The 15996-nt window shown below is 35.6% G+C and overlaps 1 protein-coding gene across 1 annotated transcript in view; it reads right to left on the bottom strand.

Moving 5' to 3' along the window:
* Nucleotides 1–15996, bottom strand: part of LOC138710867 (uncharacterized) — a 2470114-nt gene that overhangs the window by 2089492 nt on the left and 364626 nt on the right. The gene's annotated exons all lie outside the window — the stretch shown is intronic.

Genomic DNA, 15996 nt, shown 5'->3' with positions numbered 1-15996 from the left:
TTTACAATAAACATTCTTATTTTGATCAACAATTTCGTTTCAAAACTACAGTTAATCTGAGTAATATTCCATTAGACTCGTAGGTACATTAAATTCGTATTAATAAGTGGTCTCAATTTTGCTGTAGGTGTCACAAAATTACTAATAGAAGATGTTTTAATGGTATCGGTATTGAAAGATCCATATAAAAAGTTCCAGTTATTTGGTCTCAGTAGTGCAGACGACATATCAGGAGTGGACAAAATTAACCTGGAAACCATATTGAAACGTTGGAAATCTGTCGCAACGAACGACTGAAAAACTTAAAATCTTTCTGAAATCTGAATGAATTTCAACAAGTACAGAATACTATGTAAAGTGTTTACAGACGAAGATATCGCCCACCGTTTACATAAGAAATATCCATAAATGAGATCTATTTTATTAGGATTCCAGTATGGCTTTGAAAGTATGTAACATACTGGGAATAGAACCTTGGTCATCCGTTTTGATTGAGCTAACTCAACTGTAAGGGTAAGGACTCTAACAAACAGGAAGTCCATGATTTAGACCCGTTCTGGCGGGAAGATCGGCGATTATCTGGGAGAGTGAGGAAATTGCATAGTGGCCAGGGTCTGAGAAACGTCGCTATATCATTGGATGTGGCGACCTAATGCAAGTTTCTCCATTTCCTGCGAGCGTCATCAAGACCAGGAAACTGACCGGCTGCAGATAAGCTGCACCACAGGGTAAGCCACCCCCCGATAAACGACAACTCTACTATCAAACTTACAGGCCGCTCCCAAGAAACAACACACATATGAGAAATGGAATCTTTATTCAAGATTCGTAATCCGACGTTCACTTAGTGTACATAATACTCGTAGCACAATGCAATAAAACTCAGAGCCACTATGTAACAAACCTTTGATTAGGTTTACATTTGAAGGGTTCAGAGCCATAATGGGCCAAGCGCCATTTATTAGAAATGGAGAAAGCAAGGGTTAAAGTTAAGTGAATACCATAGTTTAATGAAGATTGACATATCATTTAGTTTTAATGTTTATACTTTATATTACTTGCTAAATGTTTTCATTGAATTATGGTAATAACTTGATTTTAACCCTTGTTTTCTACGTCTTCAGTAAATGGCGCTTGGCCCACTATGGTTCTGAACCATTCATTTATGATGCTAACTAAGAAACAGCGACCGCACTTCTATTTAGTGAAGGACTCCGACAACGGAGACCCGCGTCTGCGACTTAAATGCTAGAGCGCTGGTCTTTCATCTAGGTTGTCCGGGTTTAATTCCCGGTGAGTCGTGATGGAATTTGTAATTGAGGAGCTCAGTGGAAAATGGGCCCATGCAACAAAAACTAATTTTTGTAAGAGATGCATTTTTAAGTCAGTGTTTCTCCTATGTAAAGTATGCGCATATGTATTACAATGAGGTCAATGGTTATTAAAATATAATATTCATGTATATCTATATCCAAATCGTGGCTGATATCGAGTCATTTGCACAATGATAAAACATAATCGAATTGATTACTTACAGAATGCAATCATAGTAGGCTGCTTGATTGTTTTTAATACAGCACAAGTCGATCGAATACCGATTATTATTTTATTGAAGTAATATAGTTGTACATTTACTAGTAAATGTGATGTTTTCCAGTCATTGTTTTGGGCTTTAATACTGAAAACAAACAAATAAGTAACTATAATATTACACTTCCTCAGGTACAGGTATATAATTTTACCTTTTAGGTGTGTTTCCAAATTATATGTAATACACTTTGTCAAATCTGGCAATCTTTTCATGAGGGAAGCTAAATGTATTATTATATTCGTCTCACATACCTTGCCTTAACATTTAAACGTTCAGTCACAATAAGGCATAAAATAAATGTTCACAATCACAGATTTAATATATACGGTGCATTTCTAGTACAGAAAATAATTTCCTAACATTACACATTTCAATTCACATTACACTATACACGTTTTAACAACATAAAAATAATCATTTTTTAGTGTGAGAAGAAAAGGAAAAATATACGGTACATAAAATACATTTCTTCACAATTCATTGCACCGAATTACAAGGCACATTCGTAATGTATCAAGAGAAAAGCATCTCCTATTTTCACTCAAAACAAGTTTTTCGGAAAAGCTTTGAAATAAGCCTATATTTTTCGACCTTGCTGAAAGGGATGTTGATATATACCAACATCAGGCTATACACAAATCTCGAAGGAATATTCTTTTTGAGTTTATATGTCTGATTTTGATATTGAAGACCTGTTCTGTGTCATTTAATATTCTCCATGTGCCTTTTGCTATTACCTATACAGTGTTTTTCAAAGAACGCAATTTGCAAAATGCAGTAATTTCTTCCCTTTAATAAGAAAATATTCCTTTCCGAACTTCTCTATTAGTTCGCCCTGGTCCACATCTGTGGAGTAACGGTCAGCGCGTCTGGTCGCGAAACCAGGTGGCCCGGGTTCGAATCCCGGTCGGGGCAAGTTACCTGGTTGAGGTTTTTTCCGGGGTTTTCCCTCAACCCAATATGAGCAAATGCTGGGTAACTTTCGGTGGTGGACTTCGGACTCATTTCACCGGCATTGTCACCTTCATTTCATTCAGACGCTAAATAACCTAGATGTTGATACAGCGTCGTAAAATAACCCAATAATAAAATAAATAAAATATAGTTCGCTCTGAAGGGAACGCTTGGTGCTCTTAATTTTCGACATGTTCCTCATTCATTCATAAATGTATTTATTTATTTATTTACTTATTTATTTACTTATTTACTTATTTATTTACTTACTTGCTTATTTACTTACTTATTTACTTACTTACTTACTTACTTACTTATTTATTTATTTATTTATTTATTTATTTATTTATTACTTACTTACTTACTTACTTACACTCTTCCACACTACCAGAAGTGAAATACATAATGAAACAACACAAATATGGATATGGCCTAAATAAATAATTAATTAAATAAATAAAATAAAATATACTTGTTTGCTCGCAGGATCTTAAATATGTATGGTGATCACACGGACTCAAGACAAGTAGCAATAAGAATGACGGTAATGCACTTTGTTACGAAACCAACTGTATTCTCCAGTGTCACCTACCCCACGGCTCATGACGCTATTTACACTACGTGCGTCCCAAACTTCGATCTGGTGACTAGGTGACCCTAGAAAGGAACCTGATAATAACGCACTTATCACACTTGTATCGCAATATTAGGCCTTGTATCGCAATATTAGGCCTACTATTACAATGCACAACATAGCCTATCCCATAATGTGGAATATGCTAATTCACTATTTCTTTGTAGTGTTTTACATATGATGTTGAGATGACCAAACACATAAAATTCATATCCAATTGCAGGTGTTTGATTGTTCTAAATATGAAGAGAAGACGGTTAATTTTCGTACTAATATAGGTAGGCTACAATTTAAGTTCTTGTCTGGTAAAATTGTGCTTATATTGAGTGCTTCGAATATAGGCATATTATTAATTAAAGCTGTAAATTCTGTACAATAGCTAAGCGCAGAGGTGAAACTAGGTCAGCGCGTAAGGGACACTGGTCCCTAGACATTAAGTATCGGTACGCAAGTACTTCCTGTAAACATTATAATTTCGACATGTAACTTACATACATATATCAGCTATGAGAAAAGCAAAGCATAGTGTCGATGAGTAATCAAATACTTCATATGAGTCAGAAATATTACGAAGTGTTTTAAGTAGCTATAGGGTAAGGTGGTACATTATGGATCACTAAAGACAGATTTTATTGTTCCAACTAACATGCATGTCTGTGCATTATGATTTTATGTTTACTTAATCTTTGGACATTTTCTGATATGATACAAGTGTTTAAACAAAATTACTTCACTTAAGTTAAGCACTGAAAAATAAATTACATTTAACAAAAAATTATCCATAATGTACCTCAGTGGGTATAATTCGGATCCCTACATAGTACATATAGAATCACTGGTATTTGCCACGAAATAAACTGTTTTTTACCTTTTCTACCTAAACAGATTTCATGATACCACATTTGGCACCCTTGACAACAAATCCAGTCCTCTTTCCTTATGGATTCCGGACTATAATAATTCAGCAAAGAGAATTCACAGATATCTTTTCTTTTTGGTGATTCCTTGATGACACCAACACACTTCCTTTTAGCACTGTTGCGCTTCTCGCCTTGGATTTTTCATTGCCACATATCTTAACACGAGTGGTGTCAATATTTTGTGGAGAAGGAAAGTGGACAGAGGTCTGCAGTTTCCGTTTTCGGCACGACTCCTTTCTAGGTGGAGAAGGCAACAAATGTTTTATGGTATCCTCTGGTGACGAAAAACAATTTTTATGACTTGAGAAGTTGTGACTTGAGAAGTTGCCGCTAGTTTTGGTGGGTGATCCAGTTCCTGAAACTATAGGCTTGGTCGCATTTGTGTCTGCTTGAGGACTCTCCAGAGGTTTGGGGCCTACTAGTGCTAGAGGTTGCATGACCAGCATTATTTTCGGCATCATTACTTGATTATACAGACGTTCAAATTTTTCCTCCGGAACAATGTCATCGTTGAATGGGAATATCCCAGTACATTGAAAACCTTTTAACAGTTGCACCTACGGAATCCGTGCTGTTCCAAGCCATGTTGAATATGTGACAGAATCTTTTCTTCGACAGATTTTCATTTGGATGAATCCATTCAGTTACATTCTTATGATATTTGGTCTTCATTGACTTAAACAATGTTCTGTCTAATGGTTCTAAGACATGAGTGCTATGTGGTGGTAACCCTAAAAATTCATCTCATTCATCTGAAAATATTCCAAGGCTTGCACAAACTCACATGGCTTGAATGATTGTCCAGAACTATCAAGACTCTGCCTGGGGTTTTGTATGTATTGAAGTGATTCAACCATGCCAAGAAGAGATTTTCATTTATGTACCCTGACTCGCTCATTGCCACTATCAAGCCTGGAGACAAGCTGTCCTGAAATTCTGGGTGTTTCCTAACACTTTCAAAAATGACTATTGGAGGGATGAATCCACCGGATGTGTTACAACATGCAACGATGGTTACATTTTCCTCTCTTTCTGCGTTGGTAATAGCAACAACTTTTCATTTCCCCTGTTGACATACTATCTTAGAAGGCCTGGTATTAAGTGGAAAACCACACTCATCCATAAAGGACACATTATAAGGCTTGTCACACAATTCAAATTGGTCCGTAACTTCTTTAAAGTTGCCGAAAAAATGCGCAACTGATTGCCTATTTAATCCTTGAGCTCTGGCACGTGATAGACACTCGGGTTCCCTTACACTCGAATTTGAATGCCTCGTTAGAAATGCGAGAAACCATCAATCCCTGCAACTCAGTTCTCCGTATTCCATGGGTGTTTCACCTGACTTCCCTCTGCGAAGTTAAATGCGGCTTGCCTCACCTGAAGAGGTGTTAAACCAAGACTACTGCATCTCCTACACGGAGATTTCACCCAATAGCTCTCTGTTCTTCAAGCTTCAGTTTTCTATGGAGTGCGGTAAAAGTAACTCGAAATCCTCACGGATAAACAAATACCCTCCCTTGACGCTCTTAATTGCAGTGTTCATCACCGATAGCTTCCACTTTCGTCTGCATTTAGATTCTGTTTTTACCCTTGACATCTACCCATGAACATGTAAGAAAAAAATATTAAAACCAACAACAAAACGAAAAAAAATTGTAATATATAAAATATACGCGTAGGACTATATATCAAAATAATAACAACAAAAAATAATCGTCTAACTTCTCCCGATCCCATTTGTACTACTAGGCTATATCCATATTGTACCTAGACTACTGATCCATATTGTACTTTAGTAATGTTAAATGTATGGGGATCATTCATTGTTACAATGCAACAATAGGTGACAGCACTTGCACCTACAGTCGTCTATTTCAAGGCAACATAAGACTGCATAAAAGGGAAAATGATTCTGCTATGTTTGAAGCTACACTAGGAACTTAAATACTGTGCAGTTTTATAAGTTGAGTATCTTCCATGTGCAAGTATTTACCTTGTTATGCAAAATAAATTGTAGAGCTTCAATGAAAGGCACAGCTGTACTGAAACTCACACGATAAACACAACAAGGATCCTCCTTCTTGACACACTGCTTAAAACAGTTCTACCAACAATAGTCTTGTAGAAAATTACGCTAATCTTAGCGTGATCCCTATTGTACCTATATCCATAATGTACCACCTTACCCTACTGTATTCTATAACTGATACCACACTGACAACTAGCTTCGAATTTAAAGTTCAAAATGAAATCTAAAATGGAGAAAAAAGGGAGAATGGCATAAGTTTCCTCTGGGAACGCTAATTTCTTCTGTTACTTTTTCAAAATAATAATTTACAATTTATTTCTAAATGTATATATTAAGGAATAGAAGTATTTCTGGTTACAAAACTGCTGTGGTTATGTCGCTTTATAAAGTGATAGAAAACTTGATTGAGAATAAGCTCTGATTAACAATACGACTCTCATTATAGCCTAATGTTACCACAGTCTAGTATATACAGTCACGAAGCTCAATACGTAGTAAATATGCATCCATAGATAGTTGCTAACCACTAGGATCGCTACTATCGCCTCATTACAGACAGTGCGAAATAGTACCGGCACAGTCTATTGTTCCTAGTATCCCCATAAACTCAAGCTTCGTGACTGTATATACTAGACTGTGATGTTACTGTGCAAGTTTCAGTGATGAGGGGAACGTATGCAGTTATATATTATTTCTATGGATATATTGAATGTTGCCTGGTAATCATAATGTCGGTATGCGGAATTTTCCTTCTTTCTTCCCATTTTTGGTTATTTAACTATGGTTTTGTTGTCTGATCAAAAGTAACAGACCGTTTTGCTCATGAATCTTATTTCTGCTGTTCTAATTATGTATTCGTCTGCTGCCCTGATGATCCAAGATCCACTGCCATATAGAGGAGTAAAGAACCAGGGTGTTGTATAATTTGATTTTAGTTTTGTTCAATGCTGTATTTGGTTTAAATATTCTATTTATTACGCCTATTATTTTTTTTAATTGTTCAGTTTGTTATTGATATCTTTTCTTCCTCCTATGAGATAATATTTCCCAAATAGTTAAATGTGTATACTTGTTCTATTACTTGATTTTCGATAACGATTTTGCTTCCTAATGGGCAAAGTACTTTAATTGTAATTGGACGAGTTACGCAAGAATAGACCAAGCGCCAAAAACCTGTTTCGAGATATTTGCCATTGAAATAAATCGGTCTTTTTTATAAAACATGTTATTCAAGAAGTATTATAACATTCATACTACTACAAAAAATAGCACAAATAATACCAAAAAAAGGTTAACTGATTTTTAAGAAGAGGCCAGCAGCTGAATTAATATTTCAAAGCAAAATAAATAAATGAATTTTATGCAATAAACGAATTTTTACTTATAAATAGCAGCAAAATTCAGATATCGCATTCTTGATTTTTTCTGAGTTAAATTAGCCATCAACAGATTTGTACAAATCTCTCTTTTTTTTTTTTCCTTCAAATTGTCGGTGGGTCTGTTATTGCGAAACTCCGTCCAATTGTACCTGTTTTAATTTATATTTTAGACCATATTCTGTTATCAGTATGTTTAATCTAAATGCGGCTTTCTATAAACTGTCTTCAGTGTCTGATATGATTACCTGTTTGTCTGCAAAAAATAAGGTACGGTAATTAAGTTGTGTCTTTCTTGAGACTGGAATATCTGATATTCGTTTTGCCACTTTGGGTGAAAGAAAGAATTCTTGTCGTACACCTCCGTTAGTCTCAGCAAGACTTGAGTAAGTTTAAACTCTTGAAAAAAAGAATTTATCTGTATCAGGTATGCTAAAATCGTGGCTTGCAACTTCGCAGGATCACAATACTTTCTGTATACTTGTACAATGAAAATACTGAAACAAAAAAGGCGAGCTAAAAATCTTTGACAATAATTTCCCAACAAACCAGAGATGTATTTTAGTTACCATCTCACCATTAAAAAGAACATCTAGGGCTCGGAAATCCACAGTGCGTGAGTGAAGTGGGCAGTATTAAGAGCTTGTTAAGGTTGGAAGGGATTTCTTCCTAATGACATCTTGCTTCTTATATTGCGCTCGTAATTTAAGATTTACTCCTATGCTAGTGAGATATCAAACCTTGAAGTTATTTCAAGAATTGAAGAAATTGCTAAGAAAAATAATTTCTTCCATTTCCTTCAGAGAACGAACCACTCCAACAATCGTCTTTCTTCGGAATAAAAGACGCCTCGATTGCTGGATTCATTTAGAACACGACACTATGGCACTTAAAATTGATTGGACATGGGATTTAATCCATTGTCCCCATAATTTCCTTCGGATTCGATGAAGGAGGAAGTGAATGGGTTAGAGGGAAGGAGAAAGAAGTACACATCATAAGCACATAAAATTATCGTGGATTTGAATAACACTCCGAACCCGTCCTTTCAGTAAATTCAATACGACTTTTCTTCTGCCATTAGGCATTAGCTGCCTCTCTTCATTTGATCGTCCCATGTCCAGCAGGTTTCCACTTTAGACTTCTAACTAAATGCGGCCCCAATTACCAGAGCGGCGAGTGAGAGGGGAGAGGGAGAGTGGGGGATGGGTTGTAATCTGTAGTTGTGCCGCCGGCATGAGGGCGGCGGCGATCTCGATCCAGATCAAATAGGCGATCACGATGCGAGTCACTTCCAATGTCAACAGGAACCGAGTGGCAGCGTCCATCATTACACCATACACAATATACTGTACTGTCCAACTAAGCATCCTTTTAGATCAGCAGGGATTACATGCGACAGACAGCCTATGAAGTAAGGAGACGGAGGAAACGTACTTGGCATGAAAACTACAACCAGTGGTGGTTCCTGCACTAACATTTTGATCAAACCCGCGGATAAAAATCTCAAGCTTTGCTGTATCAGTAGTGTCACTGCTGTCATCAAGAGCCAGTGAATAATATACGATTTTTTTTTGCTCCTTTTTTTAACCTTTCTCTTGATTACAATCAGGAATTTTCTAGATTCTTCTCTCGATACTTGGTCGAGAAATTCGTAGTTTTTCAAAATTAAAAAGTTCTTATGGACAAGTTATTTAAGGTATTTAATAATTACTCTTTCGAGAAATTCTGTTCTATTAAAAGGTTTTAGAGCACGAGATATTTCAAACCACATTGGGTAGCTGACTTCTTTTCATTTATTTATCTCATCTTTCTCTTCCTGGCTATGATTTAAGACGTATCAATTTCTGGCGTTTAACAGTTCGTTGGCACATAATATTGAAAGAAATAAATATCAAAGGTCCTTCAATAACTGTCTATTAAAAATACAAAATATTACATTAGGTTACATGAACGTATCTTTGACTAGCGCTTTCGCTATTATAATAGCATCTTCAGGTCAGACTTGCGTGATATTAAGCTTTTCATGTAAAGACGTAGATGGACAAGTAACATCGAAATATGACGTGAGAATATGAAAAAATTACAATGATAAGAAAAACAAGTAAAATTTGACTTATAAAAGTCAAATATATATATATATATATATATATATATATATATATATATATATATATGCCTTTCACATAATATTGAATCGATTTTTTCTGTATTAATATTATTAAATGAGATTTTTGAGATCGGTAGCTGGATACAGAAGAACAGACAGACAATATAATGAAATGATAAGAGACGAACTGAACATATACAATTTAAACAGTAAAATACTATGAACATGTACAAAGAATGCCAGAATACCATATCCCTAAAAAGATTCTCGTGTACAAACCTAAAGGCAAGAGAGACAGAGGAAGACTTACGAAAAGATGGAGAGATCAATTTCTTTGAGAGGACGGAATAGGTCGAAAGGCCTGTGGATGATGATGATGATGATGATGATGTATGTATGTATGTATTTATTTACACTGCAAGTGGGCAAGCACCCGGTGGCCAATAAAATAATGATGATGATGATTATTATTATTATATTATTATTATTATTATTATTATTATTATTATTATTATTATTATTATTATTATTATAGTTGGGAGAGAGAGAAAAAGACCTTTGGGGAGGCCGAGACGTAGATGGGAAGATAATATTAAAATGGATTTGAGGAAGGTGGGATATGATGGTAGAGACTAGATCAATCTTGCTCAGAATAGGGACCAATGGCGGGCTTATTTGAGGACGGCAATAAACCTCCGGGTTCCTTAAAAGCCAGTAAGTAAGTATCATTGTTATTATTATTATTATTATTATTATTATTATTATTATTATTATTATTATTAAATGAATAACTAATAAATAGTTACCCTCGTCTAAAGATTAAGAAGATTAAAATTGAGATAAAACCAAATAATTTTATCCTTCTAGGGAGAAAATCTAAAAATATCAATATTCAAGCACGTACAAAAGAATTATAGAAACATATACTTAGTGGTCAATAATAATAATAATAATAATAATAATAATAATAATAATAATAATAATACATTATTCAGAGAAGCATTTAATGTTTCTATTTACTCCTAATTGAACCGTTGAGCAAAGTAAACATACTGTATTACATTTTGTCCGACAGAACAACAGAAAAGTACTCCTTCTCATTGTTTACAAAACCACCTATTACTGCTTGTAGAGACAGAGTTTGTAGAGCGACATGATACCGCCACTGCTTGCCTTCAGTACGTGAATGAAAAACACAGCAATGTACAGGAAACTCCTCGTACCCGTTTGAATGTCTGTGATTACACGATGTAATCGCGACACCCACTTTGGTCACCGCTGTTCTAGATTTATCACTTATACCATGAAGATGCGAGGACGTCTTTGAAAAAAAATCATTATAAACAACAAATTAATGCTGTCATTCACGATGATTCCATCGATAGTTTTCTATCTACCTATCTAAAAATCCAGTAGGCCTACACCTGGATTTAATTCCCGGCAGATAAATGGAAATTAGTGTATCCTTTCTGTTATAGTTTTGCCGTTGAGAATGGCAATGACAAGGCAAGGAGCTATAAAAAAGTTATAAAAGGTAAGCCTACGCACAATCTCGCGTCCTTGGAAAGGATATCATGAAAGAAGAATATTCATACAGGCACCAAGCTTGATGGCCACTTGTCTCACTCTGAGGTTTACCATTCTACGAAAGAAATCTCAAGAATTTTGAAGGGAGACGTCGAAAAGCATTACATAACTTATCAGTAGGGCTGAAAAAAGTATTGATTATAGGCTAAGCTGCATCGTATGTAGAGCTCTGTTTACAAAATGGTTGTGTGCGCGCTCGACTTGTTACGGTAGCGGCTGCATGTACAGTCTGCTCCATATGAATGAACTCATAATAGAATTTACATTTACAGCTCATGCATTATGTCCAGACACTCCCCCACTCTTCCTACAGAGCTGCGCACGAGATCGGATGAGTCTACTTACGAATTATAGGGGAATGGGTTAGCCTTTGCCTTGAACTCGGTAGTTACACGCCCGACCTTCCCTTCTACTCCTACCCCTTAACAGAAACGTTGTTCCCCTACTGCACATCGCAAGTGTCTTGACAAAATGCATGAGCTGTACAGGATTACTTGTTTTTCAAATTAATTAACATTTATAAAAACTATCATTGTTATCAATGAAATCAAACAAATTTTTCTCATGTGCTGAATTCAGTCGCCTTATTATCTGTTCTTCGTTGGATTTTTGTTCGGCATTCTGAAACAACTTTACGTCGCTTAAGCAGGTCTACTATTGAGGAGTGCCGAATATTCACTTTCTCTGCTCCTTACGGACAGTAGAGACTCCCGGCAACGAGACGCATTTTGTAAACAGAAATTATTTACTATAACTGATACCAATACTTTTCTTCAGTTCTACTTATCAGTAAAGAGCGCAAATGGAGTGCGTATTGAGAGAATACAAGTTTACTACATAGAGTGCTTTATGGACGTCACGACTGTGAGTGGAGTTGTATCTCTTATGTACACTGACTTTACGCTCGCAACTCAATGGTAGTGGGCGTGATTTCGTAGCATTTATTTACCATTCTTCGGAAGTTCTTTGCTTACTCCTGAACTTCTACACTTGCTGCCACATTTCTTAACTTCCTCTCTTAGTTTTTCACATTCATCCACACGTCTTCACTTCTTCATTCGTACATCTGCTCTACGTACAGCATTTCTTTACTTACCACCGTAATTCTTCTCATTCTTCCATAATACTTTACTTAATTTCGTAGCATTTGTTTACCTTTATACCAAAACATCGGTGAGATATGCTGAAAGCAAATAAGTCTCGGTATTTGAAGCTGTAGTTATCTGTTGAAGGGTTCCGACCTCAACACTTCCCTACGGACAATTTTATCGAGAGGAAATGGAAATTGGAAATTTAGAAATCTTCTCACCATTTGTGACCTGCCACAAGGGACAAAGAGTACTTAAGCATATAAATGTTTACAAGTTCACTGAACCATTAATTTTGTTTTGACAAATGAAACTCTTTCAAGTACACAGCTGCAAATACATATTTATATTAGTAGAAATATACCTAGTCTTAAAGATATATATATATATATATATATATATATATATATATATATATATATATACGTATTATACTTTTACCACAGTCTAGTATATACAGTCACGAAGCTCAATACGTAGTAAATATGCATCCATAGATAGTTGCTAAACACCAGGATCGTTAATATCGCCTCATTACAGATAATGCAAAATAGTACCGGCACAGTCTATTGTTCCTAGCACCCTCACAACTCAAGCTTCATGACCGTATATACTAGACTGTGCTTTTATTATGTTCATAAATCTAGTTTCCTTAATTTTATGTTTGTTTTTCTTTATTTTTTTTTCATAATTTTAAGAATTTATATTAGATTTGCATTGCGAAATAGACTAAAATAATTATGTATCGGTAGAGATCATATTTTAAATTCGCCCCTGTCACATCAAGCTTTGTAGAGAGAAGTTTTTCGCAGTATATACACTGCCTAACTGAAAATCGTAAGAGGTTCACGTCTCAATCCTTAATGAAAATATTCTTCTTCATTGCAACAAATGCAACCATGAAGGAAGGTAAAGTAGTGCAAAGTAAGATAATAATATATACATTTTCTGTGTGGCTAACTAGACTATATAGGCCCTAAATTCATTCTAAATATGTGTATTATAATTCTGTAACACACTTGGAAACTTAATGTGAAAAGTTAACAATACGTGGTTATATTTTAAAGCTCATTCACTGAACACTAGAAATATGTACGAGTAGCTCAAACGACTGTATCGCCAAGTTTAGTTGTGGTTCTGGCTGTATGAAGACAGTACACTGCACTCCCTTACAAACTACTTATGGCCGTACCTGTAGTAGATGTTGCAGTTAATGTTACGGCTTACAAACCCCAAATGCGCTCTCTACTTATCAGGACACGTCGAAGGGAGGAAACCGCTATAAAGTTGCAGAAGCCTGACGCATCAAGATCATTTGTCGGTGGCAACGCTCTTACATGTATTTGGAGTCGATCCCGGGACTTTTATAAGCCTTTCAAACATTAGTTCGGAAACCCCTTCGAAAGTTAGTACACGATTACATAGCCCTACTATTAAAAAAAAAAAAAACAAATAAGTGATCTACCAAAATGTAGCTATCAATTCAAACTGTACAAAAATAAATACGGTATAAAATGAAATGTAACTCGCCCTGTTATACTTCAGAAATCTTTATATTTATCATTAACTAATACAGGCTATGTAGACCTACATCACAATTTACCATCTGACTTGAATTTTCGAGGTCCAAACCCGAAACGGTTCTTTGTATTTAGGTTTGATTGGTCTATTGTGCGCCCTATATGAGATGATTGTTGATGCCCGACAAGAAGCTTGGGTGGCATTCGTGAATTTAATGTTGAAAGGTGGGCCATCCTCCCTCAGACTTGACAGAGTCAATCCCATCCTCAGACGAGTACCTGAGAAGTCCCAAGGCCCGGAGTTCCGAGTCATTCCTATATTAGCTTCGGAAACCTATAGGCCTAATACTAGCCTCAAGATTTTTAACTATTGCAGATGATAGTAGAAATGAGGTGAAGTTGGGGAGGATTGGGAAAAAACTTCAGTAACATCTGTTGTCGACCATAAATTCCATCACATCTACCCGGAACCGAACCCGGGCTACCAGGAGGGAACACTAGCGCGCTAGCGGTCGAGACACAGACGCGAAGAGCCGTTCGATTATTTAGAAACTGGACGTAGCTTACCTTACTATTATTTCTTTCTCTCTAGAAAATTCTCCGTTATGTTAAAAAGATTTCAAGTTCCGGGGTTGGTAAAGTCAGTCCCTACAGTGAAAAATGCGGTAAACTGACTCAAAATACAGCTGACAGATCACCGTATCCCCAGTTTCTAAATGACCAAACGGCTCTTCGCGTCTGTGTCTCGACCGCCGTTATGGTAGTGTTGTAGCCTACACTCCGTCGTCAGTGAAATCTTCCAGATTCTACAAATTAACACCGACCTGGCATTTAAATCTCCCTGTACGATAAGAATCTCAATATGCACACACAATAGAGAATTGATACTATTCTCTGAAATGTTAGTGTTATCTATAGTTTCAACTCCTAATCGATGCATTTCTGGACAAGTGTTCCTATTTTCAAATTTGCTTCTTATAACTAGGGACCGGATTTTTATGTAATTACATATTATATTTCTTTGAACCTACTGTATATAAATAACAAATCTTTGCGAATCTTGTAATTACCATTAATATATTAAAATTTGATACTACATATTTTTACATATTTATCCAACATTACATATTATGGCTTGGTATTACATAAATCTACGTATTTGGAGGTTTCATTCATTTTTACTTCTTTAAAAGGCAAAGGAAGTTTACAATTTGAAATAAGTCTTTTTACCTACCCGAGAAAGGATATATTTCGGGATGAAACAACATCTAAGTCCAGGAAGTAAAAGAGGCACTCACTCCTTACCGCCCACTGTAAATATGAATGAACAAAAGACACTTTTCTCATACAACTACTTTGTATTGTAAAAATCAAGAATGGCATAATCTCATACGCATAAGCTGACGACATAGTAGTAGGGTCTAAAGACCTTAAAAAGTTACAAGAAACAATAAACATCATGGTAAAATGGTGCAATAGAAACAAATTTGATATAAATGTGAACAAGACAGAAATGATGATACTCAGAAGCGGCGGAAGAGCACCAGAAACAGCAGAAATCGTCATGAAGAACAGAAAATTAAAAATTGTACAGACTACAAATATCTAGGCTTAACAATACAAACCAGCGCAGATATTGAGATTAAATATTTTCATGATTTTACATATTTTGGTACATATTCAGCTTATTTTTCTTACATAAATATGTACATATTTCACACCTTGATATTACATAAAAATCCGGTCCCTACTTATAACCTACACTGCCAGCCCTACAAGTTGTAACACAGTCTCTGAAATATATTGTATAATTTACTAAAAACAACTTCTACAACCTTCAAGTAACATAAGTAGCCCTAATACTGTAAATTAAAAAATAATAACAATGAAGTACATTGCAGCTATTTGTATTAACCTTTCAATAGCGGAAACACAATCCTCAGTTACTTGTTCGTAGCTTTCTAAAGAATCAACCCTCCATTGAATCAAATCACTGTGGAAAGTTACACTCTAGCTAAAAACTCCGCATTGCTTTTCTCGCCTTTGTGAAATACTGTTTGAAACACACCATATATTATTAAATTGCTTTCAGTTTCCCCCGGAACGAAACAACGATATGAACAACACATATATTTCCATTGAAGTTTTTTTTATTGAGGGGGTGGCTAGGTATAGGAGGAGGGT

Source organism: Periplaneta americana, chromosome 12 (assembly GCF_040183065.1).
Source record: "Periplaneta americana isolate PAMFEO1 chromosome 12, P.americana_PAMFEO1_priV1, whole genome shotgun sequence".
NCBI classification, from domain to species: domain Eukaryota; kingdom Metazoa; phylum Arthropoda; class Insecta; order Blattodea; family Blattidae; genus Periplaneta; species Periplaneta americana.
This window is presented reverse-complemented; position numbering and strand designations above follow the sequence as displayed.